At 44.3% G+C, this 23377-nt stretch overlaps 1 protein-coding gene across 4 annotated transcripts in view; it reads right to left on the bottom strand.

Annotated features, from left to right (window-relative positions):
- Positions 1 to 17024: 17024 nt before the first annotated feature.
- Positions 17025 to 23377, bottom strand: part of RITA1 (RBPJ interacting and tubulin associated 1) — a 42366-nt gene continuing 36013 nt past the window's right edge. For all 4 annotated transcript variants that reach the window (XR_012222057.1, XR_012222058.1, XR_012222059.1 and 1 more), the window contains 2 exons: positions 17616 to 17965; positions 17025 to 17206 (listed from right to left, as the gene is read on the bottom strand). The gene's annotated coding sequence lies outside the window, so the exon portion shown is untranslated. The remainder of the gene's footprint in view (positions 17207 to 17615; positions 17966 to 23377) is intronic.

Below are 23377 nucleotides of genomic sequence, written 5' to 3'. Positions count from 1 at the left end.
TTCCGCACTGTATTCCTCCGCCACTTAAAAAAAAAAAGTCCCTAGTCTCACTTTATGCCATTGCTGTGTGGGAATTTCCCACACAGCAATGGCATAAAGTGAGACTAGGGACTTTTTTTTTTAAGTGGCGGAGGAATACAGTGCGGAAGGATACCTACCTTCCGTCATTGGATTCCTGCAGCCCGTAGAGAACGGCAGCATCATCTGATGCTGCAGTTCTCTACCCAAGATCGTCGTGGGACACACTCGTGGACTGCTTCGGATCGTGGGTGAGTATTTTTGTGGTTTGTTATGTTAATATTTATTCCGTAGACGACAATGGCTTCGGGGAACAATGTGACAAGTATTGGTAAGTATGTTACTCTATGTTATATGTACTGTATGTCTATGTATGTATTGTATGAATGTATTGTATGTATGTAGTATATATGTGGTATGTATGTAGCATGTAGTATGTATGTAGTATGTATGTAGCATGCATGTAGCATGTAGTATGTATGTAGCATGCATGTAGTATATATGTAGTATGTATGTAGCATGCATGTAGTATATATGTAGTATGTATGTAGCATGTAGTATGTATGTAGCATGCATGTAGTATATATGTAGTATGTATGTAGCATGCAGTATATATGTAGTATGTATGTAGTATATATGTGGTATGTATGTAGCATGTAGTATGTATGTAGCATGCATGTAGTATATATGTAGTATGTATGTGGTATGTATGTAGCATGCAGTATGTATGTAGCATGCATGTAGTATGTATGTAGTATGTATGTAGTATGTATGTAGCATGCAGTATGTATGTAGTATATATGTAGTATGTATGTAGCATGCATGTAGTATGTATGTAGCATGTATGTAGTATGTATGTAGTATATATGTAGTATGTATGTAGCATGTAGTATGTATGTAGCATGCATGTAGTATGTATGTAGTATTTTTTTTTTTTTTTTTTTTTTTTTTAACATTTAACACATTAGCCGGATGATGGGACTACTACTGTCCCATCATTGGCTAATGTGTCAATCACTGTCATGGTAGCAGGCATCGCCCGATGGGACTTGTAGTCCCATCGGACGATGCTTGCACAGACCCCCGGACATCAGCACAGCCCCCCGGCAGGCCGGCACAGCCCCCCGGCAGGCCGGTACAGACCCCCACAGGGTGCACAGACCACCGGCAGGCCGGCACAGCCCCCCGGCAGGCCGGTACAGACCCCGGGCAGTCCACACAGCCCCCCGGCAGGCCGGCACAGCCCCCCGGCAGGCCGGCAGAGACCCCCGGAAGGCCCGAAATGACGGCGCATCATGATGCGCACACACCGCGCATCATGATGACGTCAGGCCGTCAATCAACTGAACTTCCGATTCCGATGCCGAATTCCGATATTGAAAAAATATCGGAAGTCGGTATCGGAATTCCGATACAGCAAGTATCGGCCGATACCCGATACTTGCGGTATCGGAATGCTCAACACTAGTCATGAAGCTTCGTCCCGAATTACCTGATGGTCCCCTAAAACAGGCCCTCACTGTTGTGAAGAGTTATCAGAAAATGCTTCAAAGGGAAGAAAAAGAAGCAGAAAAAGAAGCAGAAAAGGAAGCAGAGAAGGAAGCACAGAAGGACAAAGGCAAGAAGAAACCAGCCATGTATATGGCAGAAGCCTCAGAAGTACCTGTTATGGTGTATCAGGCTCAGGATCGGTATGGATCACCACGCTTGAGGCCGAGAGGGTCCCAGGGCCAAAACTACAGGGACAGACCAGTTCGTGATGACCAAGGGAGACCTCTGTGTTGGGAGTGTGCCAGCCCTGGTCATATGAGAAGAAGTTGTCCTCGCAGGGGGCACCCTCAGAGACCTCTTCCTCCTCCACACTCATGAAGTTCAGGCCAACCGGTGCCCACTTTTCCCGCCACCTGTACTTCCTCGTCTTGTGGTACAGTGACCCTGGAAGTGGACAATCAACCTCTCAAGTTCTTAGTGGACACTGGGGCGGCCACCTCTGTTATCTCGTCATCTCAGCTGCCTCCTACAATCTCCCTGTCTTCAGATTTCCTCACATGTATTGGAGTTGAAGGTCAACAAACCTCATCACCACTCACTGTTCCCGTCCCAGCTGGCCCATTCTCTGGTGTCTTTGCCAAATTTCTGGTGTCTGAAACCTGCCCCGTCAACCTTCTAGGAGCTGACCTCCTTCAAAGGCTTCACGCTACCATCATCTTCGGTGATCAAGGGATGGAATTGCAATTACAAGATTCTGCCTCACAACAAGGCACTGAAGATCGTTGTGTCCTTAAGGCTTTCCCTCTGATGATGATGACTCTGCAAACGACACCTTCCCCGGATTTGCCCAATCTACCTACCACTCTGTGGTCAACTGGACCTGAGGATGTGGGTCTGCTCAAAGTGCCTCCAGTAAAAGTCCACCTCAAACCTGGGCACCCATACCCCAGACTACCTCAGTATCCGCTTAAGGCTGCCCAAGAGCGGAGCCTTGGAGTTCAGATTACCTCCCTCTTACATTCTGGAGTGCTAATCAGATGTGTTTCACCCTGTAACACACCCCTGTTTCCAGTGAAGAAGAAGACAGCTCCTGGAGACCCTCCGAAGTACAGACTTGTACAGGACCTCAGAGCAGTCAATTCAGCCACCATCTTGGAAACTCCTGTGGTACCCAACCCAAACACCTTGCTTTCTCAAGTGCCTACTTCAGCAACACTCTTCACCGTTATTGACCTGGCTAATGCTTTCTTCAGTGTCCCGCTTCATGAAGACTCACAGTTTTTATTTGCCTTCACGTTTCAAGGATCTCAGCTGACCTGGACCAGGACACCACAGGGTGCCCAGAACTCCCCTAACCAGTTCACTCATGCTATGAAGATGACCCTGGATCCGTGGGTGTTACAGAATCTTCATGTCACGCTTCTCCAGTATGTTGATGACCTACTCCTCTGTGGAACTGAAGAGAATCTGTTTGCTGCTTCTGAGTCCTTGCTCCTTTTTCTTCATTCTGCCAACTGCAAAGTCTCAAAGGCCAAGGTCCAGTGGTGCAAAGAGAAAGTCGTCTTCCTCGGACACTGCATCTCTCAAGGCTCGAGACACCTCACCGAGGACAGAAAACATGCAATCGAGGATATCCCTTATCCAAAGACATACTCTGCTATGCAGTCTTTCTTAGGACTCATTACCTACTGCAGACAGTGGATTCCGGATGCTTCAAGACTCATGCAACCTTTGTATGATTGCCTCAAGACTGGAGGACCGGACTGGGATCATGCTGAAAATCCGTATATCTATGCTCAGCAAAAGGACTGTTTCCTGGCTCTCAAGGAAGCTGTTGTCAGCGCCCCTGCTCTGGGTCTCCCTGACTACACTCAGCCGTTTCATCTCTTTGTTTCAGAATCTGAAGGACATGCCTCTGGTGTGCTGGCACAGAAACATGCTGATCGTTTCCGTCCTCTGGCCTACTACTCAGCCAGGCTAGACCCTGTTGCCAGAACTGCTCCTTCCTGCCTCAAGGCTGTGCATGCAGCCCATGTTCTTCTGGATAAGTCTGCTGACATAGCACTTGGTCATGACTTGGTCATTCAAGCTGGACATGATCTCTCTGCTGTCCTCCAACAAACATCTCCTAAGCATCTAACGAGCCAAAGACATCTCAGACTTCAATGCTCTCTACTTCTGCCCTCCAACATCACCTTCCAGAAATGTACTACCATCAACCCAGCCACTTTGCTTCCACATTCTAGGGGGGAGTTCCCTGACGGGTATAAGGACTTACCAGACGGGAGGTCACCTGATGACCCGCATGACTGTGTAAAAGCACTGGAACAAGAAGCCTCTGCACCACAAAATGTGGTAACTCAAGAACTTCTCAACCCTGATTTGCAACTATGGACTGATGGATCTCGATTTGCAGACTCTTATGGCAAGTTCCACACTGGATATGCGGTCACCACTGAAACAGAAGTCCTTCTGGCTGAAGCCTTGCCACCTCACCTTTCGGCTCAAGAAGCCGAACTTGTGGCCCTACAACAAGCATGTTATCTAGCAGAAGGGAAGACGGCCAATATCTACACTGACTCAAGATACGGCTATGGAATCTGTCACGATTTTGGATTCCTGTGGAAGTCCCGAGGGTTCATTACGGCTACAGGAACCCCTGTTAAACATGCACTAAGGATTAAAGCCCTGATGAAGGCATTGGAGCTACCTGTACAAATTGCGGTGATCAAGGTCAAAGCTCACGGGAAAGTCAATTCGAAGGAGACTAGAGGAAACCATTTAGCAGATCAAGCTGCCAAAGCTGCTGCCATAAAGAATGTCTCAGCAAAGTGGGAAGAAGAAGAAACAGCACCAGAAAAACCCTGTTGGGAAGGCACTGATACACCTGTGATGCCTGTGCTTACCAGAGCACAAACAAGAGAACAGGCAACCAAAGAAGCTACCCAAGCCGAAGAAGAACGAGACTTTGAGAAGTCTGAAGCCCGAAGAAAGAAGAGGGAGTTGATAGAAGACATGGAAATGGAATACCCTGCCACCGGATCTGTCTGGAAGCCAGCCCGACCACCTGAAGAGAGATTGTGGGAAGAACAAAAGTTGACCTCTAAAGAAGAAAAGAAGCAGTGGGAAGCTGCAGGAGCCATTCATGGGAATCGTAGTTCTGCCGGACAATACCAATTTCCTAGACTCTATAAGGTGGATGGGAAACCCTGTCTACCCAAAAGAATGTATCCAGCCGTTGCAGCATGGGCTCATGGATCAACTCATCGAGGAAAGAACCAAGCTCTGGCCTGTATCAAGAAGCTCTACTGGGCCCCAGTAATCTCTACCACTGTCACAGCCTACTCAAGAGCCTGCCCAGTCTGTGCCATCTGTAACCCAACAGCCACCGCCAAGGTTCCACTTCAGCATCTTGCCAAACCAGACTACCCTTGGCAGAGAATCCAGGTTGATCATATTCAGATGCCCAAGTCAGGAAAGTATGAGTACGTCCTAGTGGCTGTGGATATGTTCTCAGGATGGCCCGAAGCCTACTCAGTGACCAACATGACTGCCAAAACTACAGCTAAGAAGCTCATCACTGAAATTTCGTGCAGATTTGGAATTCCCGAAGTTGTTGAATCAGATCAAGGCCCAGCCTTCACTGCCAATGTCTACGAGGAATTGTGGCACATGTTAGGGACAGATTTGGGTCTGCACACCCCCTATCACCCCTCCAGTTCAGCCAAAGTTGAGAGAATGAACTCCACAATTAAGACCCAGTTGCTTAAAATGAGCCAGGACCACCCACTCCCATGGCCAGATTTGCTCCCCGTGGTCCTATACCATATCAGACACACCCCACAGGGAAAACACGGCCTGACTCCCTTTGAGATTCTTTTTGGTGCTCCACCTAAAATAGGAGACATTAGGCCACAAGAGTTGTCTGAGACAAATGATAAAGTTGTACAATTTGTGATTGCATTGTCTAAGGAACTGTCTAACACCCACTCTACAGTTTCTGCTTCTCTTCCAGAATCCACAGGTGACGTGGTCCATGACTTTGTGCCAGGAGACCTGGTGTATGTGAAAAAGTTTGTGCGCAGAGATTGTCTCCAGCCGAGATTTGAAGGACCCCACACGGTGATCCTGGTCACCCCCACTGCAGTAAAACTTGAAGGAAAGAGCACCTGGATTCATGCTTCACACTGTAAAAGAGACCGAACCAGTGTTTAGTCACAGTAGTGACTGAAGGGAAATGTTGCTGTTGTTTTTGACCTTGGGACTGGGGGCCATCCTCGCCCCTACCTCTTCGGCCCCTATTGTAAATAAGAATTCTGGTCCCTTTATTCTCTGGGTAAACCTGACAGCCCCGGTGAATATCTGGCGATTTGATTTCTGTGATGTAGTCAAGTGCCTTGAGACTGAACGGGTGGTAGAGGGGATCATCCAGTTCTATATGTGTGTTACCAGACAAGACAACAATAATTGTCATTATTGGACAGATGCTGCCTGGAGTACGGGGAATGATTGGGGATATAAACCTAGCGAAGCCATGTTCCCCAAGGATGGGACGGGTAGGAGTCTTCGTGAGAGAATGCATCTAACAGCCCTTCTGCAACCATTTAGGGGCTGTAAATGGGGTAGAAGCTGTCACCCCCTTCTCCTAAATCTTGAAAGCCCTCAATCTGCTGATCTGCAGACGTTCGTACTAGGAAGGCATTATAATTATGTATTTAGTGCTGGACCTTATGCGTATTTAGGCCATATACGGCTTCAGGATATTAACTTCAGACCAACCAAGGCCCCCGTTACCAGTACACCTAAAATAGGCCCAGGTGAGCGTTTGCAAAATGTAGTTAATGAAGTGATCCCCATTCCAGGTCTCAGTTGGCAAGAGGTTTTCTCCATAGAAACACAAACAGCCCCAAGGAAAAATTTGTGGTTAGAATGGGTGAGGTACAATGTAAAAGTCCAGAATATCTCTGTAGGATGTATTGCTTGTGCTGCTGCGAATACACACCTATACACACATGCATTGCTTTTCCCTGATGACAACACCACTGCCTGTGTCATGAATTTGTTGAAAGGTTTGAAGCCCACTGATTGCCCAGATTACGTCCCACTAATTCATAAGGAACCCAAACTAAAGGTCCCAGGAGAAGTAACTGTATTAGCTGACAATTACACCTGCTATAATTCCCACGACACCACAGGTACACCAGTAGGGATCTTCGAGACAGGTTTCTGCAAAGAGAATAGTTCTCTAGATACTGACTTGTTAATCAAACATACACAATATATGTATGACATTTATTGGTTATGTGGAGATGGTAAGCTCCGTCCTAGGTTGCCAAATGCCTGGACAGGCCAATGCACCCTTGTTAAACTAGCTATGCAGTTCAAGATTCTACCCTGGGATCCAAAGATACCTGATGAACCTACCAGGAAAAGGAGAAGCCTCGATCAGCTCCATATGAGTTATGAAGAAGATCCACTAGTATATATTGATGCTATTGGAGTGCCAAGGGGGGTGCCTGACCAATTTAAAGCCCAGAACCAGATCTATGCTGGCTTTGCTTCTATAATCCCACAGGTGCAGATTAATAAAAATGTTGAATGGATCAATTACATATATTACAGTGAACAAAGGTTTGTCAATTTCAGCCAAGATGCCTTCCAAGGTATAGTTGAAGAATTGGGCCCTAACACTAGAATGACACTCCAAAATCGACTAGCCCTTGATATGATATTAGCTGAGAAAGGAGGAGTTTGTGGGATGGTGGGAGAGGAGTGTTGTACCTATATCCCTCAGAACTCTGGAGTGAATGGAAAAACCATGATAGCCCTTAAAAAGATAACTGGGTTAGCAGCAGAATTGAAAACTAATGCTGGAGTAGACACATCTTTCTTTTCCGGCTGGTTGGGTGGACTCAAGGGATTCCTTCAACAAGCTTGTATAGTACTGATTGCCCTCCTTGTAATTGGATCGATAACTCTTTGTTGTGTTATTCCCTTGTATAAAAAGGTTATTGCCAAAGCAACTCCGACTGGCACCTTCCTCAATCAAGAAGTAGACCCACCAGAGTACGATGGTACTGATCTAGGGGAGATCCCTAAGTATATTCCCCTCAAGAGAGTAGACAAAACCCCCCATTCTCAGATGATGTTAAGAGACTTAGTTTAGGGACAGCGGGAGAACTCCATGTGAGGTTAGTGAAGGGTTCAGCTGCCTGGAGGCCTCTCGCTAGGGGAGAGCTTCTGAGGTGTCTGGATGAAGAAATCCACCTCCCCTTTTCCCATCGCATGGACAGTCTCGAAGGATCTTTCATTAAGGGAAAAACTTAGTGTTTAGGGGGGATTGTCAAGGTGAAAATATATTTTCTTATATAACTTTTATACTTTTATACTGTGAAACAATAAGTTTTTCCTAATTGCTTGCTAATGCAAATGTAACTGTATTAAAGATGGCTGCCAGTGTTCACTTTCACTTAAATTCAGTGTCTAAAGAGTTAGAATCATAGAATCGTAGAGTTGGAAGGGACCTCCTGGGCCATCTGGTCCAACTCCCTGCTCAAAGCAGGATTCGCTAAATCATCCCAGTCAGATGTCTGTCCAGCCTCTGTTTGAAGACTTCCATTGAAGGAGAACTCACCACTTCTCGTGGCAGCCTGTTCCACTCATTGATCACTCTAACTGTCAAAAAGTTTTTTCTAATATCTAATCTGTGTCTCTTCCCATTCAGTTTCATCCCATTGCTTCTAGTCTTTCCTTGTGCAAATGAGAATAAAGTTGATCCTTCTACAATGTGACAGCCCTTTAGATATTTGTAGACAGCTATTAAGTCTCCTCTCAGTCTTCTCTTTTGCAAACTAAACATTCCCAAATCCTGCAACCTTTCCTCATAAGACAGGGTTTGCAGACCGGTCACCATTCTGGTCGCTCTTTTCTGAACTTGCTCCAGTTTGTTGATGTCTTTTTTAAAATGTGGTGCCCAAAACTGGACACAATATTCCAGATGAGGTCTGACCAAAGAGGAGTAGAGGGAAATAATGACTTCACGTGATCTAGACTGTATGCTTCTGTTAATACATCCTAGAATTGCATTTGCCTTTTTTGCTGCTGCATCACACTGTTGACTCATATTCAGTCTGTGATCTATTAGTATACCCAAGTCTTTTTCACATGTGCTGTCACTTAGCCCTATTCCTCCCATTCTATATATGCTTTTTTCATTTTTATTGCCCAGATGTAGTACTTTGCATTTCTCCCTGTTAAAAACCATTCTGTTAGTTGCTGCCCACTTCTCCAGTTTATTTAAATCTTTTTGAATCATCTCTCTCTCCTCTCTAGTATTAGCTATCCCTCCTAGCTTTGTGTCATCAGCAAATTTAATCAGTTTACCCTCAATTCCTTCATCTAAATCATTGATAAAGATGTTGAACAATACAGGGCCCAGGACAGAGCCCTGTGGTACCCCACTTGAGACATTCTTCCAACTGGATGTGCAGCCATTTACGACCACTCTTTGGGTTAAGTTAAGTTTCATTTCTCCTAAAAAAAGATAACTCAGGAATGTGAAGAAGTAACCATCGGGAGACTTTTTGACGAATCAGAGAGAGACTGGACACTAGATGTATACTGCATAAACCCCGCCTAATGCACGCCTTCCCCTAACACTCAATATAGTATTGTGTATTTGTAAATAAAGCCAGTTGTTGTACTGCTCCTGACAGGTGTGGATGCAGGACATTAGCTAAGACTGAATCAGCTGCGTGTCTGAGTCATTCTTAATTGGTACCAGATGTTTTGCGCTCGCACAATGATTTGGAATGACTGGTGAATGAGGATTTATTGTCGTTTACGACCCCGACAATGGTTCTGCAGCAGACACCGGTGGAGTAGTTGGCTGTAAATGCACTACTCCCATCTGAGACTTGGGACACAACAGCAACACGGATAGAGAGCCGGGATCCAGGAGGTCCCTGATCGGGCTACAGCTGTCTGTCATACAAGTAAGGTTCTAGGAACATCTGACAGGAGGAACTTCAGAGTAAAAACGGTACTGGAGTTCTTCACACTAAAAGGCACAATAGAGGAGTCGTTCAGGAAGGGCACATGTTGGCGGAGTGTTGGAGAGGAGAACCCTGACTTGCCCGGGAGGTTGATTGAGTCTCTACCCCGGAGGACATGGCACGGAGGCAGGCACCAGTGGGTACCACGAATTGTGAGTAAAGCTTTGAAACTACAAGCCCTGGTGTCCTCCATTCATTCGTCGCTAACACCTCCAGCACCGCTACATCTGGGTAACAGCATCTATACCATTCTGCGCCTCTCCTCGTCCATTGCACCTACACTGCCCTGGGACTACAGCTCCACCTGTGGGGAGCTACACCATCTTTGCTGCAACATATCATCCTTCCCAGCGGATCTTCATGCAGCGTTGGCTTAACATCTCCCTTGCCAAACACCACGGGTGGCATCACGAACTATCCAAATAAACTATTACACTATTAACATCACCGCCATTGATATTGGGCACCCAGGGCCACGGACCGGGTCACTGCTGCTGTGACACATCCCCCTGACACCGGCCCGGTCCCGGGTACCCTGCTGCCCTGGGTGTGAGGGCGACCCATATTTATAACACACCCGCTCACACTATGGCTACTGCCCCTGATGAAGCCAGGTCCCCTGGCCTAACGCGTCGGGCATTTCTGTGCCCCTGCCTCCTCTACTTCATACTGCATGAGTGCTTTATGCTGATTCAATCCGATGCAGGCTCCTGCTTTTCTGACTTAGGTTGTATGCGGTGCTCTGCTCCCCCTCATTTTGGGGCTGTATTACACATTTCTTTAGCATAAGAGTGTACCCTGGCCTTTTTGCTATACAGCTTTTGCAGCATATGGTTTGTTTACTTTGGCAGTGTATATGTTTGTGAATTTATTAGCCAGATAGTTTGCACAACGTTACTTTTGTATTTGTTCAACAGTGTAACACACTGTCTATATGGGGTTTTGGCATGGGTTTAACCCTATTATGGGTTTCTATATTATCATGATTGCATTTTTGCAGTTTTAGATGTTTTTAATGCTTTCCTAGTGTGTAGGTGTTATAATAAAGTATTTTTGATATTATCATTTGGTGATCCCTGACTTGTACATGCTTCTTTCTTCTCTCTTCCCAATCTCAAAAATAGTTCTGGCCAATGATTATGGTCCTTCAACAATATTTCTGTATGATTAAGGTCCCGACTTTTATTTGCCATTCCAAAACCTAAATTTGAATCCCCTTAGGAAGCCTATGCTAAACGAGCATTAGGGTTGGGGGCATGCACACAGACACTTCAGAGTATGGGTAAGCATTGCTATTTTTTGAACTAACTACTACTGTCATTTCAGGAATACAAAGGTTTATGTTTATGGTGATCATCGCGCCGGAGGATTTGATTGTCACTGTGACTACTTCATGTTTAAATATAATCCTTGGTTCCTACTTATATCTGATATATGTTAGCATCCAGGGTCGGACTGGGGTGCCTAGGGCCCACCAGGGGAATTGACTCTAGGGGCCCACCCTATGGCTACCATAAACGGTTTTATTACGTGTTCATTTTTTGGCCTCTCCCACTAAAACGTGTGCCTTTTAGCAAGCTGTACAGTGTGCAAAAGAGAACGCACTCAACCTTCTATATATCGTACAGACCGCACTCTCAGCCTCCTATATATCGTACAGACCGCACTCTCAGCCTTCTATATATCGTACAGACCGCACTCTCAGCCTCCTATATATCATACAGACCGCACTCTCAGCCTCCTATATATCGTACAGATCGCACTCTCAGCCTCCTATATATCGTACAGACCACACTCTCAGCCTCCTATATATTGTACATACCACACTCTCAGCCTCCTATATATTGTACATACCACACTCTCAGCCTCCTATATATCGTACAGACCACACTCTCAGCCTCCTGTATATCGTACATACCACACTCTCAGCCTCCCATATATTGTACAGATCACTCTCAGCCTCCTATATATCGTACAGACCGCACTCTCATTCTCCTATATATTGTACAGATCACACTCTCAGCCTCCTATATATCGTACAGATTACACTCAGCCTCCCATATATTGTACAGATCACACTCTCAGCCTCCTATATATCGTAGACCACACTCTCAGCCTCCTACCGTATATATCGTACAGACCACACTCTCAGCCTCCTATATATTGTACATACCACACTCTCAGCCTCCTATATATCGTACAGATTACACTCAGCCTCCCATATATTGTACAGATCACACTCTCAGCCTCCTATATATTGTACAGATCACACTCTCAGCCTCCTATATATCGTACAGACCACACTCTCAGCCTCCTATATATCGTACAGACCACACTCTCAGCCTCCTATATATTGTACATACCACACTCTCAGCCTCCTATATATCGTACAGACGACACTCTCAGCCTCCTATATATCGTACAGACCACACTCTCAGCCTCCTGTATATTGTACATACCACACTCTCAGCCTCCCATATATTGTACAGATCACACTCTCAGCCTCCTATATATCGTACAGATTACACTCAGCCTCCCATATATTGTACAGATCACACTCTCAGCCTCCTATATATCGTACAGACCACAATCTCAGCATCCTATATATCGTACAAACCGCACTCTCAACCTCCTATAACAGATACTTTCTATAAGAGGTTGAGAGTGTGGTATGTACAGTATATAGGATGCCGATATTGCGGTATGTACGGCATATTGGCCTCATATATGACATACAGGCTGTCTGCCTCCTATTAGGCCTCCTATAAGACATACAAAGTGTCGGCCTCCTATGAGACATACAGACTGTCGCCCTCTTAGATACTGTACAAACCGCACTCTCTGCCTATGTACGGCATATAGGAGGATGATAGTGCGGTCTGCATGGTCGGTATACAGGCCTCATATGACATATTAGGCCATATAAGAGTGTGGTGTGTGTATCTTATATAGGAGGCAAAAATGGGGCCCCAAATGCTAACATATTGCACATTACACAGAAGTATTTTGATTGCATTTACATGCGCTGAGTTCAGGACGCTAAATGAGTGCGATCGACAATATTGAAGTCGTTCAACACTTGTTTCCCGGCCACTTTTCACCGTCTGAGAAAGAATGATGGGGACAGAACAATCACTAATGGATCAATCTGTCCCCATACAGTATCATGTTATCAGCACCACATCTAAAGTTTACACCCCATAGTCCTCCATATAATATAATGTGCCCCATAGTTCTCCATATATTATAATACACTCCTCAGTCCTCCATATAGTATAATACACTCCCCATAGTCCTCCATATAGTATAATACACTCCTCATAGCCCTCCATATATTAAAATACACTCAGTCCTCCATATAATACACTCCTCCATATATTAAAATACACTGCTCAGTCCACCATATAGTAGAATACACTCCTCATAGTGCTCCATATAGTATAATACACCACCAGTCATCCATGTAGTACAATTCACTTCCCATAGTATAATGCATCCCATAGTTATTCATATAGTATAATGTATTCCCCATAGTCCTCGATACAGTATAATGCAGCCCACATATAGTATAATGCAGCCACTCCATAGAGCATAATGCAGCCACCCCACAGAATATAATGCAGCCCCGCCATACAATATAATGTAACCCCCATAGACTATAATGTAGCCCTCCTCTTATAGTATAATGCAGCCACCCTTTAGAGCATAATATAGCCACCCCACAGAATATAATGTAACCCCCCATAGAATATAATGCAGCCCCCTCCATAGAATATATGGCAGCCCTTTATATAGTATAATATAGCCCCTCCATAGAATACAATGTAGCCCTCCTCATATAGTATAATGCAGCCCCAATAGAATATAATGTAGCCCCCTCAAAGTATAAAACCCCCATACAATATAATCTAGCCCCCCATAAAATATAATGCATCCCCCCATAGAATACAATGTAGCCTCCTCATATAGTATAATGTAGCCCCTCCCATAGAATATAATAAAGATAATGCAGCTCCCCAATAGAATATAATGTAGCCATGAATAGAATATAATACAGCCCACCTCCCCATAGAATATAATGTAGCCCCCCATATTACATAACACAACCTCCCCCATAGAATATAATGTATAATGTACCCCCCATGGTATATAACACTGCCACATAGTATATAGCACAGCCACAAAGTATATAACACAGCCCCACATGGTATATAACACAGCCGTACATGGTATATAGCACAGCCCCACATGGTATATAGCACAGCACCATGGTATATAGCACAGCCCCACAGGGTATACCGCACAGCCCCCCTTTGGTATACAGCACAGCCCCACATGGTATACAGTACAGCCCCACATGGTATACAGCACAGTGTCATGGTATACAGCAAGCACCATGGTATACAGCACAGCCCCACATGCAGTGGCGTAACTACAAAGTTATGGGCCCCAGTGCAAACCTTCAAATGGGGCCCCTCCATGCCAAAATACACGCACATCTCTGCTCCGTACACCTTGTACACACGCAGTTCCACTACATACACCTCGCACACGTGCGGCTCCGCTCCGTACACATCGTACACACGCGGCTCTGCTCCATACACCTCGTACACACACGGCTCCTCTCTGTCCACCTCATACACATGCAGCTCCGCTCCATACACCTCGTACACACACGGCTCCGCTTCGTACAACACATACACACACGGCTCCACTCCGTACACCTCATACACACACGGCTCCTCTCCGTACACCTCGCACACACACGGCTCCTCTCCGTACCACCGTGGGGCCCCAAGAAACCTGCTGAGGTATATGGCGCATGGTCACTACTGACCTCACTACTTACCTCTGCCACACTGTATGCTGATCGTATGGCGCTTCATTGCCAGCCTGAGATCGCCTGCACCCACAATGTCAATCTATCCCCGCACCGATGCCTGGTGGCTCCTCTGCTGTGTGTACAGGAGGGAGCAGTGACTGCGGCTTTCTGGAGACTCTCCCCGGCCCGTCCATGAGAGGAGCAGCTGTACGGGTGGCGAGAGCGGCAGAGGCGCCATCTCCGGAAGTGGAGGAGCAGCACACGGCCCGCGCATAACACGTGTGTATATGGGAGAAGCCGCGGGCCCGGAGTGTGGCACAGGGCGCCCTGCACCTGGGACTCCTGTGCTGCCACCAAAGAGCGGGGTACGCGCGGCGCCGCGCTATGGTATGTGCACGCATGTCCCGGCTGTAAATGATGGGACGCGCTCTTAAAGGGCCACCTCATTTAAAGGGGCAGCATTTTTAAAGGGCCCCAGCGACCCTCAGGGCCCACCGGGCACTTACCTGGTACCCCGCCAGGCCAGACCGAGCCTGTTAGCGTCTCTGTCCTTTAATATTGATACTACTACACTGTTACTGATCTGATTCTGATTAGTAAATCATGCTGTATCGTAGAATCAGATCAGTAATAGTGTAGCAATGTGCCCATGATCTTTTGCCTCCCTGTGTCCCTTCTTTTTGAGTCTTCATGTTGGACTGCATTTTTTAGCTATCTATTCTATTATTTCTAAACACTGTGTTAGGTGATTCCTTTGTATCCCCGTTCATACTGCACCCACACACACAAATGATACACATTTGAAAGGTAAACTTGCCCCCTTCAGCAAAAAATAGCCAAACAAACCACACATCCACAATTTGATCACAAAATACAGTTTAAACATTAATTTTCATAAACCTGCAGTAAGGAAAAATGACCTGCAGGTGGCACCACAGTACCCCAAAGCACACTACCAACACATTTGTAAACATGCACTGCTTTTTCGATGATTACTTCGCCCCACCCACACATGATACACCATTTCAAAGGTAAACTTGCTCCCTTCAGCAAGAAAACAGCCAAACAAACCACACGTTCACGATTTTATTATTAAATACAGTCCAAACATTCATTTTCATAAACCTGCAGAAAGGCACAATGACCAGCAGGTGGCACCTAAACAGGAAAACATTTTTTGGCCTCTTCTAATCAAAACAATTTATTGTATTACCAATCTACATATATAAATACCTGTCTGTGTTCATCAGCTCATGAAATACATTTACATTTGACCAGCTTGCTTTGAAATTGCCTGCGTCCCCGATGACCAATGTGCAAAAATTTTGCATGGGCCAAGCTAGTCTCTTTTTATTATTAAAACCTTTTTATGTACTTTAGATTTATCTCGTATGTAATAAATGTAAAAAACCTTTTTTTTTTTACTTATTTATGTTTGTGAGTTTTGAGACTTCATATATTTATAAGATTTCTATAGTTATTAGTTTGTAAAGTACCAGCTATCTAAACAATGTTAAGGACTAAATGCACTCCTACAGGAATCCTTTAGGGAAAACTGATTCAGGTAAAATAGATCTCTTGTTTCTACATAGCGCTTAGATTCAGCTTGTCAGTTTTTAATCTCGTGATGTCATAGACCTAATGGAAAACAGAAGAACTAACTGGGTAGAAAGACAATACAAGCAATTGTAAGCAAACAGTGCTGTATACAGTGTCAGACTGGGATGCCCAGGGCCCACCAGTAACCAACTCCAGAGCCCCACTTTTCAACTGCATGCAAATGTGACATTATTCTCAATCACAAATTTATATAACAATGAACTGAGTAGATTGTTAATGAATAAGATCTTGGCTTTGTACATAGTGATTCAAGTATATTGTGCCAAGTACTGCTCATATAAGAGGAATGGCTGCACAGGGGTCCACCAGAGGATTCTCCGGTTCTCTTGTGGACCAGTCCATGCCTGGCTGCAAAATATGATGACTGCAATATATTAAAAGGAGAAAAAGTATGATGGAAGGAGTGATTCTTTAGATACCTCTCACTTGGATAATCAACTAATGCAGCTGGACACCAGCTCCTCCCATTCTCCGCTCCTCTTACCTCTCCATTTTTTACCTCGTTAAAGGTACTGTCACACTTAGCGATGTACCAGCGATCCCGACCAGCGATATGACGTGGTCAGGATCGCTGGTGCATCGCTAAGTGGTCGCTAGTGAGCTGCCACATAGGCAGATCTCACCAGCGACATAGCAGCGGTCGGGGGTCGTTACTTACCTGTCAGACGAGCCGATCCTGACGCCCTCCCGCCAGCGTCCACGCTCGTCTCTCCACAGGAAGCGCCGCAGGAAGCTGACGACGAGAAACAGTCCTGGACGTTCTCGCGCGATCAGCGATAACCAGCGGGGGAGCGGTCAGAGGTAAGTATCAGACACAGCGATATCGCTAGCAATATCGCTATAACGTCACAAGTTATAGCGATATTGCTAGCGATATCGCTTAGTGTGACAGTACCTTAACTCTACTGTTCCTTTTGTTTTTACTTTGCAATGGTAATGTTGTTAGCTCTCGTCTATTATAATAACATACAAAATGTTTTTGAAGTTTCCTCAATTGGGCAAAAATATCTAAACATATATACTTTGTATAATGAAGACATATTTAACTTTTATTTTTGTACAATATGGTAAAAAATCCACATTTTCTTTATTTATAGATAGTTAATGTCTCTGCGCAAAATATCTAATCAGACTGGTGCGTTTTCCGTCTTCTTTGTTGGTGTCCATGAGCCTCCATTTTTTCTCCTGGCAGCATGGGCTCCTAAAAATCAAACAGTATAAATATACCCCAATTAGATCTCTCTGGAATTCTTATTAGGTGAGTAGCTTCATTAGATGGCATGTCTTACTTGTCCTGACTTTGAGCGAGACACGGCAAAACTCTAATAGTTAGACTATGTATATTTTATATCCCAGTTCCATGTAGAGCGGCAGGTGGCATTAGGGGGCACCAAGTACTATTAGTAACAGCCCCCCATCAACGCTTCCTAACATCTTTCCAGAGAGAGGGAGAATGAAGGTGCAGCAGACAAAGGAAAGGAGAGGTGAAAAGGGCAATTCTGTGCAGGGCACCATTCACACCAGGGGAATTTATTTCATACTCTTTTGAATAAGGAAGCCAATACATGTTAGATAACAGGATATATATATATACCTATAAGTATACATACCTAATGTTGGCTGGTGATAACTGCACGGCACATGGGGCACGTCCAGTGATAGAGGAGCCATGTGTCTAGACATGTAGTGTGGAATGAATGTCTGCACAATAAAGAAGTGATGTCTCCTTGTAGGACATCTAAGCATATTGGGCATTTTTCAGTCTCATTTCCTCTGCTGGTATTCGAGGGTGCGGCTACTGGGGTATCACAGCGGGCTGGCTCAGTCCTCCTGTCTGATTGGTTGTCCCATTCACTCCCAACATAATAGTCGTTATCGATCGTCACTCTGATGTTCTGGAAATTGGACCTATCCTGTCCATTCCTACTTCCATAGACATGATTCCTGTTATTAAAGTGTCCTGGAAAACAAAGAGTGCAGATACAATCAATCTACAATAGACCTCTATGGATAAGTCACATTAGGTAAATGGTGCCATTAGCGGCATGTGTTACTTGTCCATTAGCCTGAGAAAAGCTGGAAAACACAGGCAGAATTCTATATAAGGAGATTATAGATCACAGGTTTTGATTATGATTATTTATTTTGCTAGCGTTAGGTCACTTTAAGGTCAAGATTTTCTGTATTTAAAGGCAATCTGTCACCAGGTGATTGCTATGTAATCTGATGTAGGAGAAGAGAACCTGATTGCAGCAAAGTATCATTTACTGGCAGTTTGGTGCAGTAATAATAAAATCCGTTTTCTCTGCTGTATATGCAGCGGTGCTATAAATGCTGAGCTGTGTATAACCCTACAGACAACACTGACTGGCAGATTCCTGTGCCCACTGTGGTTCGTTAAACAGATTATCTGGACTGCCTGGCAGGCAACACCTCATCCTGCGGTGATAATCTCCTACTGATTAGACACTGAATGCAATGAAAATCCAGCAAGCTGCTGAGCAAATTACACTTCTTGGAATCAGGCTCCCTGCCCCTACATTATGGTGCTCAAGATTAAGGGGAATCTGTCATAAGGTTTTTGCCACCTAATCTGAGTGCAGGATTAAGTCCAGACCAAAACGCTGATTTCAGCGATGTGTCACTTACAAGGTCCTTTCTGTAGGTTTGATAAAATCATTGTTTTATCAGCTGGAGATTAACATTAGTGGACTAGTAAACCTTTTGCCATTATTAAATTCATTAAGAGACATTATTTGCTGGCTGCTTATGTGCCAAAATCAGTAATCTGTTCCATATTTATCTTTTGCAGCTTTCTTGGGCCTTTATTGAACAAGGAGATACCCAAAAGAAATAAGAATCGTCTTATAGGGGATGATGCGCTCCAGAGGATGATTCCTAATTCTTTTGGGTACCCCCTCGTGGTTTAGGATTTAGGTGGAGGTTGATAGAGAATGTTTTAGTTGGGGTATTTACTTTTTAGTTATAAAAAGTCAATGGTTGAAATTACCTGAATTCTGAAACCTGTATCTCCTTCTACATGGCATGACGTTACTGTCTCTGCTGTAGAAGTCCTTGTGAAAGTCCAACAAGGGAGCCAAAACTCCGTAATGCACAAGTGTCTCACTGAGAAATGGCAGCGGAGTGCTGGTGTGGACGCGTTTTGTGCTGAGAATTCTACGTGTCACAATCACGTTCCGTTCTTCATGAGGATGTTTGTGACATCACACCTGGTGTACACTGAGGTTATAACTCTAGTGACTACTATAACTGATTACAGATGACCCAATCTGCCAAGTTATGAATTAGGAAAATCACACAAATGTAACAGGGAAATTCAATTTGCATCAAAGTTATTCAATCTGATCTGAATGCTCCTTATTATGTTGTGTCTCTAGACCCCATAGCATAAAAAACATAAAATGTGGAAATACGCGCATCATCTTCTGCCTGCTTCACCGTACGCTGGAGCTTCTGGCGCCAAGTAGGCCTCTGATGTCACTGCACGCCGTACTATCACACTGCATTGTGAAGCTAAGCCATTCATTGCTCGAGGTGCAGTCATCCCATGAGGCACAGAGGACTGGATGATGGGATGGGGGGGCGGTGGGACAGAAGAGTGGTGAGGTTATTATCACTGCGTTAGTGATGGTCCTCACTAACAATTTCCAAGTTATGGAACTACAGTACCCCTACCCCTCTAACATTACCTACAGATTGTCAGTGTATCCCCTCTATCCATCAGTTGCCTTCTAAGGGTCTATTCAATACTCCACTGAATAATGCATTAATCCCTAAAGGTGTGAGATTGTTTTTAGAAAACTCATCTACTCCAATCTTCTACAATTTTTTAGAAGGATAGAGTGTTAACAAAATCCTCATGGGATGGTACATAATCCATGCTTGATTAGCTCATGAACTACCCAAAAAGAAGAGGAAGTAGAAGTGTCTGAGTAAGATATGCCAGAACTTAAATGAAAATCTATATTAACGATTAAAACATCATAAAAAGGATAATATATAGGGAGAAAGTGATAACAAGTGGAGGAGTGGAGAATGGGAGGAGCTGGTGTATCGCTGCATTAGTTGGTCATCCAAGTGATAGGTTACCAATTAAAGAAGCACTCCCATGAAAGATTTTATTCTCTTACTATATTGCATTCATTATATTATACAGCACTGAGTGTTTACAATTGCTAATTTAGCCCTTGTGCCTGCATGAGTCATAAGTCACTGCAAAACTCCCTGTCAGGGAGGAGAAGGGAGCAGCGGAATCAAGAGTTGAAGAGAGGAATGTTTCATGCACGGGAAAAAAACTTCCTGATTCTTTATAGAGCAGAGAAAATAAATGAATTAACTGGGTAAAAAAGCAAAATGGGCAATAGGTACCCAGGGATATATAATATGATAATTGCTATAGGTTAAGAGGACAAAACTTTGATGGGAGTGCATTTTTAAGGTATGTTGAATAGTAGGAGCTGTCCACAAACCTTTGACAGGGTAGTGGAAAAAATTCTAGTGAGATGTTTATTAGTCATTTGGTTATCAAGTCGAGCAAGGAACTCTGAATGTGGAATATAGCCATGAGCTAATCAATGCCCAAAAAAGAAGCATTCTAATAGTAAAATCTCTTCCGAACAAATGTAATACCCAAAAAGAAGAAGTAGAAGCATTTGAGTAAAATATGCCAAAACTTTATTAAAAACGTACATCGGGGTGAGGAGAGACACTGAGGTCTACCCATACAGCTGTGCTCCATCTGGCTACCCTGGTAACACGGTCTAATTTACGATACTTATGCTATTTCACCTAGTGCTCTGCAAAGTATTCGCCGTATAGCTTGCCTTATTTTCCTAGGAGGTCACAGACCTTGATATATATATTGTATTTACCCTACTCCTTTGGTTTAAAGTGCAGCCTTTTCTCCACATGTGATTTACAGGATAGTAGCACAGTACAGTGTCCCCCCTTTTTGGGCACTCTGTTTTTGTTATATTCATTTTGCATTGTTTTTTATGTTTTTAACACATGATTTAATAAAAATTAATTATTTTATACTTTGCTTCTCTTCATTCGGTTATTCATCACATCAGTCCGAATTTGTTGTTAAATTGAGGTGGATGCCTACACCTCCCCAAATAACCCACACCAGGTGTTCAACTACCTGGAAAAGTGGCAGCAGTCTTCAGCCAATCGCCTCCATATACACACCAGCCTAACTTTGCATTATTAAAGCAAGATAGGATTGAAGAGTATATTTAACCATAAAACGAAGTTTATTAATACAGTAAAATTAAAATCATATAGACAGAGTAGTACTACCAAAATGCAGGAAATATAAAGGGGTTTACATGATAAAAGTATGGCAAAATGAGCAGGACAAATCAAAACCACTGAAATAAAGTGCAAACTAGATGTTTGATCACATGTGAATGTCAGACCCTAATTAATTGTTCAAGAGTTAAGGCCCTGTCTCACATAGCAAGATCTTTAGCGAGATCGCTGAAGAGTCACCGATTTTGTGACGCAACAGCAACCTCGCCAGCGATCTCGCGACATGTGACACGTAGCGGCGACCAGGCCCCCGCTGCGATGTCACTAATCGAGCTCGAATGTCCTGGGCCATTTTTTGATCGCTGGTGTCCCGCTGGCCAGCATGCATCGCTGTGTTTGACACCGACGAGCGACCTCGTTAGCAACTCAGAAATCATGGATGCAGGCGGGAGTCATCAGAATCGCTACTGTGTGACAAGGTCCCAACGACCGCCGAGGTCGTTATGCGGATCGCTGTTGCATCGTTTGGCAAGTCTGCCTGTTTGACGACCATGAAGCGATCATGTAGCGACGCACCAGGTCGTATCGTTGTCGGAATCGCTGGTGCATCACGTAGTGTAGCAGTACCCTTAAATATAGGGTAAACAGCATTGTATTAGAATAACGTTAATTGATAAGCAAAGTCTGACAGGAACGGTCCCTCGTAAACCCATGTTGATATTGGGTCATGAGGTTATTCTTCTCCAGATACTCCAGTATAGTATCTCTTAGAAAACCGTCCAGGATTTTACCCACAGTAGAGGTTAAGCTCACTGGCCTATAATTTCAAAGTTCAGTTTATGTCCTCTTTTTGAATATTGGCACCACATTTGCTATACGCCAGTCTTGTGGTACAGACCCTGTTATTATGGAATCTTTAAAGATAAAAAACAATTGTTGTGAATTCATTTTCCCCTTCACTACTGAGGCCCGAGGAACTCCCTCTTCTGGTGAAGAAAGGTAGTGAGCCTGATTGTCAAACACCTGGGGCTGATGATGATGACTGGCTGAGTGGAGTTAATGACTGGATATAAGGCTGCCGACGCCCTTCTGGCTTGCGGGTGATTTCTCTGTGGACTTCTAGGAAACCAGTCTGATTCCTGCTCATCTAAAGCTAAGATTTCTGCTTTGCCTTTTTGCATTAGTGTTTTGTTTTCCTTGCTTTTCTGGATTCTGCCATTCCCTGCTGGGGTGAGCTGAATCTCCTTTTGCCTGTTGCTCTGTCTTCAGAATATTCCTGAGTACTGACATAGCTTTTTTGAAGCCTAGCGTCTTCAGGGCCTTTTTTACTGTCAGTTGGTTGGCTCTTATTTTCATAGGGTTTTTCACGGATTGCAGACAGCAGCCTTCCTGTCCTTTCCTATGTAAGCTAGCGTGGGCCCCATCTTTGCTCAGTCTATCTTTCTGTCTGTGTTTTGTTCTTTCTTCTTGCTTCACCGTCATTATATGTGGGGGGCTGCCTTTTGCTTTGGGGTCTGCTCTGGGGCAGTTTAGATTTCCCTTTCTGTCTTTAGGCTATGTAGTCCTCTGGCTGTAATCGAGGGGTCTAGGGCATCGTAGGAGCCCCCCATGGCTACTGCTAGTTGTGTTGATAGGTTCAGAGGTCTGCAATCCGATAGCTGTCAACTTCTCTGGTTTTCTGGACTTAGCTAGCATTTCTATTTTTGCCTCCTACGGTGACTCAATCATAACAAACAATGGTCTATCTATGACAGTACTTAATTCCTGCAGTACTCGGGGGTGTATTCTATCCGTACCTGGGGATTTGTCAACTTTAGTGATTTTTAGACGCCGACGTACTTCCTGCTGGTTTACACAGGTGACATTTAATGGAGAATTTTTGTTATCACTGATCATGTTGTCCGTCATGGGATTTTCTGGTGTAAATACTGTTGAAAAAACTTCATTAAGCATATTGGCTTTTTCCTCATCTTCATCCACCATTTTACCCAGACAATTTTTAAGGGGTCCAACACTATCATTTTTTAGTTTCTTACTATTTATGTAGTTAAAGAATATTTAGGGATTATTTTTACTTTCTCTGGCAATGAGTCTCTCT

This window comes from Dendrobates tinctorius, unplaced genomic scaffold (genome assembly GCF_039654945.1).
Source record: "Dendrobates tinctorius isolate UK_male_01 unplaced genomic scaffold, ASM3965494v1 ptg000206l, whole genome shotgun sequence".
In the NCBI taxonomy this organism is placed as follows: domain Eukaryota; kingdom Metazoa; phylum Chordata; class Amphibia; order Anura; family Dendrobatidae; genus Dendrobates; species Dendrobates tinctorius.
This window is presented reverse-complemented; position numbering and strand designations above follow the sequence as displayed.